We start from the raw sequence: 5152 nt of genomic DNA, 5'->3' as shown, positions 1-5152 counted from the left end.
ATTCCATAATTATATTCTTCTTCATGGCTGAGTAATACTCCATTGCTTCAGGTGAGCAGCTGGGAACTGAGAATGTAGCTTTGTGGCCACCCTGGTATAGAGGCCACACAACTGAACAGGGACATCAGAAGTCACACGAGATCTAAGTAGCACGTTTCCTGTGAGGAATTGTGCCTGGCAGTGTTCAATGTGGATGAAGGGGTAGCTATCAAGTGCCAGGGGATCTTACAGTTGTCACTAAGCACCTAATGTCACATGCTGGCTAGAGGAAGGAAACCTCCAGTAGAATTATGACCCCTTCTCTATGGGGCATAGCAGTTTTACTGACATGTATTACCCATGCCAAAAAATTACCCATTTAAAGTGTAAAATTGAATGTTTCTTAGTATATTCCCAGAGTGTAGCAATAATTGAAATTATTTTACATCTTTATTACCCCCAATTCTTCATTATTCCCAGTCAACCTCCACCCTACACCACCAGTTTATGCAAACACTGATCCACTTCTCATCTCCACAGATTTGAACACTCCACTCCAGATCACTCTTATAAACAAGGTTATTAGTATTACAGGGCTGGTCTATTTTTCTACCATATGGATAAAATATGTTTTGTTATTGTTCCATCAATTAATGTACCTTTGCTCTGGGCTTATTATCTATTGTTATGAAAACGTGTACAGATTTTTGGGTAAAAATGTGTTTTCATTTACTTTTGGTATATAACTAGGAGTAGAATTAGGAAGTCCTATGGTAACTCTATGTCTAACTCTTTGAAAAATTACCAGATTACTTTTCAAGTCATACTCTCTTTCACATGGTCTTATTTAAAGGAGTACTTTACATACCAACCAGTAGTGTATGGCAACGTAATTGTTCCACATTCTCACAAACACTTGGTATTACTCCTATTTTGAATAAAGTGATTCTGATGTGTGTTGGTATCCATTTGTAGTGTTCATTTTCTATGTCCCTGATAATTAATGATGTGGTGAATGCCATGTATGTACCTATCAGTCAGTTGTATATATATATTTACAGGAAAACGTATACTAGGTAATTTGTTTATTTTTAAATCTGGTTATGTATCTTTTCCTTATTAAGGTTTAAATGTTCTTTATAGTCCTAGATATTAGGTTATAATAACACATGTTACAATTATTTTTCCTATACAGTAGACACTGTTTAATATTTTTATGATGTTCTAAACACAAAAACTTTAATCCCCTACATCGTTTTACTTTTTCTTTTATTTATCTATTTATTTATTTAATTTTGCTTAAGCTTATATCAAAAACTTATTTCCAAATTCAAAGAAATAAGTATTTCTTTATATTTTCTTCTAAGGTCTTTAGAGTTTAAGCATTCTGTCTCAGATAGTTGATCACTTTGAGCTATTTTTATGTATGGTATGTGATACAGATGCAAATTTACTTTTTTCCATGTGAATAACCAGTAGTCTCACTGCAAAAACACACAATTTACTTGTGTCAACATATTTATTAAAAATCACATATATCACTGGTCACGGTGTTGCACACCTGTATTCCCATCAGCTCAGGAGGCTGAGGCAGAAAGATTGCAAGTTCAAGGCCAGCCTCAGCAACTTAGCAAGACCCTGTCTCTAAAAATGTAAAAAGAGTCTGGAGATGTGACTCAGTTGTTAATCATCCCGAGGTTCAATCCCTAGTACAAGAAATAAAACAGTCACACACACATCCCCATATATATATATATATATATATATATATATATATGTATGTTTATCATTATATCTAATTGATCTTCATAATTATTTTTACACCAGAACCAAAGAATCATAAGTACTCTATGTTTGTTGTAAGTTTTAAAATTGATGTGTGAGCACTATGAATTTGTTAACCTTTTGTTCAGAATTGATTTTGCTACTTGAATCTTTCACAAACTTTATGCTAAACTTGTCAATTTCTGCAAAATAATCAGACGGAAATGTGATGTTTGTATAGTTTAACATGAGACATATTTTCCACTTTATAATGTCATACATTCTATAAACATGGTATATCTTTCCATTTCTTTGGTTATTCTTTAATTCCTCTAAAAGGATTCCTTTTTTCAGAGTATAAATTTGCATGTCTTTAGTTAACATTTTCCTGAACATTTTATTATTTTAAAAATTATTAGTAGATTTTTTTCTATGTTGGGGATTGAATCCACTGAGCTATACTCCCAATCCTGAAATTATTTTTGTAATTTCTTAGTTCATTCATTCCTAGAACATAGACATATTCTTGAGTTTTGTATATTGATTTTCTATTCTTAAATTTTACCAAACTCATTAATTAGTAGTAATATATCTGAGTGTTCTCTTCTTATTTGATTCTATTGATGCAGCTTATTTAATAATAATACTGTATGGTCAGTGCTACTGAACCAATTATAACATGCCTGAACCCAGACACGTATGGATAATTCCAACATTTTAGAAAAATGGGAATAATTTCTTCCTTTTTTATTGTTTATTCTATTTAGTTATTCATGAAAACAGAATGCATTTTGATTCATTGTACACAAATGGAGTGCTACTTCTCATTTTTCTGGTTGTTCACAATATGGAGTTATACCATTCATGTAATCATACATGTACATAGGGTAATGATGTCTGTCTCATTTCACAATCTTTCATTCCCCATGCCCCCACTCCTCCCCTCATTTCCCTCTACACAATCCAACATTCCTCCATTCTTTCCTTACTCCCTCTCCTCCATTATATATCAGCATTCACTATCAGAGAAAACATTTTGTCCTTGTTTTGTTGGGATTGGCTTATTTCACTTAGCAAGTTATTCTCCAACTCCATCCATTTACCTGCAAATGCCATCATTTTATTCTGTGTGTGTGTGTGTGTGTGTGTGTGCGTGTGTATGTATGTATATATATCTCACAGTTTCTCTATCCATTCATTTATTGAAGGGCATGTAGGCTAGTTCCACAACCTAGCTATTGTTAATTGAGTTGCTATAAATGTCAATGTGACTGTGTAAATGAAATATGTTGATTCTAAGTCCTTCAGGTGTAGGTCAAGGAGTGGGATAGCTGTGTCAAAAGGTGGATCCATTCCAAGTTTTCTGAGGAACTTTCATACTGCTTTCCAGAATGGCTGCCCCAATCTGCAGTCCCACCTGCAATGTGTGAGTGTACCTTTTCCCCCACATCATCACCAATCCTATCAACACACACTAGAGACTCTAAGCATTAAGGTGAAAAGTTTTAAAAGGTAAGAGAAATACGCAAAGAAAAAATTCACAAGATAAACTAAGAATACTTAGAGAGGAAAATGCAATACAACATGATACCAACTGACTTCCTGTCATTTTGATTGATACTACGTTGACTATGTAGATCTAGCTGGAAAATACTGCATCTTAACAACATTGAATCTTCCTATTTATGAATTTACTTCATGAATTCTCCATTTACTTAGCTTTCCTTAGATTTTTCCATTGAAACTTTAAATAGGTATTATAATTCTTTTGTTAAATTCATACCTACACATGTTTGGACATATTGTAAATGAAATTATGTTTCTAATTTTATATTTTAATTTTCATTACTGACATATCAGAAGACAACTAACATTTGTATATTAATCTTGAATCCTGAAACTTGCTGTGATTCTTCATTATAATTTATTTTTCCAAGAGGTATTTTTTTGCTGTTGTTGTTTTATGATCATTTGATAATTTATGCATTGGAAATTGTTCACTGTAAAAAATTTAGGTTTTTTCTTTTATTTTTTATTTGTTCTAATTAGTCATACATGACAGTAGAATGAATTTTGCCACATTAAACAAAAATGGAGTATAACTTCAAAAATTTCATTTTATGTCTTTCCTCACATACATATCATTTCTTTACTTGTCTTATTGCATTTTCTAGAACTTTTGGTGTAATATATGGAAATGGTGAAAGTGGACATTTTTTCTTTTCACTTAGTCTTAGACAGAAAATATCATTTACTAACTTTAATTAATTTTTTTGTATAGGATAGTGATTGAATTTTACTTCTAGAGTTTTGAAAGATTTTTAAAATCATGAATGCTTTTTATTTTGTCAAATGTTTTTCTGCTTTTGTTATATAATCTTTTGTTATGATTTTAGCCTGCTTATATTCAGACTCATTAATTTATACTGAAATATCAAACTGGTCTTGAATGCCTTTAATAAATCATCCCATTGGGTTGTGTACTGTTAAATGAGTCAACTTCCCCTTACTGTAACAAAATACTTGAGATAATCAAAGTTAAAGAGAAATGACTTGGTTTTGCCCACAGATTCTGAGGTCTCAGTCCATCCTCTTTTGCTCTCATTGCATTAGTGCCTTAAATGGAGCAGCACATCATGGTAAGACCATGTGATATAGCCCATTAACTGCATGGCTCATAGTAAAGAGAGACAGACAGAAAGAGATCAAGGTCCTGCCATTCTCTGCAAAGGAACATCTTCAATGACATCACTCCTTCCACCTAGGTTCCACCTCTTAAATTTTCTACCATATTCTAATAGTACATAGCTATGGAAAATTCTTTTATAACTGGATGTTTCTGGAGCCATTCCATAGCATGTACAATTATTTTTACATATTTACATATTGGATTTCCTAAAATGTTAAATTCACCAAACTTTGCCAAGGTCAGATGTACAAAACTGGAATTGTTTTGTTACTGCAATGAAGCCCAAGAAGGTACAAATGCCCAGCGCATTCCATGAAAAAAAAATTGGCTCCTAAGTGGTAAAAGCTTTATCTGCCTCTTCCACAGACTTTTAGTGCTTAATTTAAGCAGTCTGAGTTCTAGTCACTATAGAATAAAGGGTGAAGGGGAGAAGAGAAGTAAAATGTAACCCCTGAGATGTGGCATGCACTTGTGCCAGTACTTTCCCTTAGTGAAGCCTTCATGTAATCTGCAATGTAAGCTCTTCTGTTTATTTCATAATCAATTATTTAGATTTCTTATTAAAGCTTAGAATAAAAGTAGAATAATAGATAAGATTTTATGTCACTATCTATGAAAGAGAGTAAACTTAAGGAATTTTTTTTTCCTTTTTCATTTTTGTCTTGTAGTTAGAGGTCAATTCAGCAGACTCTTATTAAGGCAAAATTTCAGGGGAACCAG

The sequence above is a fragment of the Sciurus carolinensis genome, unplaced genomic scaffold, assembly GCF_902686445.1.
Source record: "Sciurus carolinensis unplaced genomic scaffold, mSciCar1.2, whole genome shotgun sequence".
In the NCBI taxonomy this organism is placed as follows: Eukaryota; Metazoa; Chordata; class Mammalia; order Rodentia; family Sciuridae; genus Sciurus; species Sciurus carolinensis.
The sequence above is the reverse complement of the archived record's forward strand: the minus strand, read 5'-3'. Positions refer to the sequence as shown.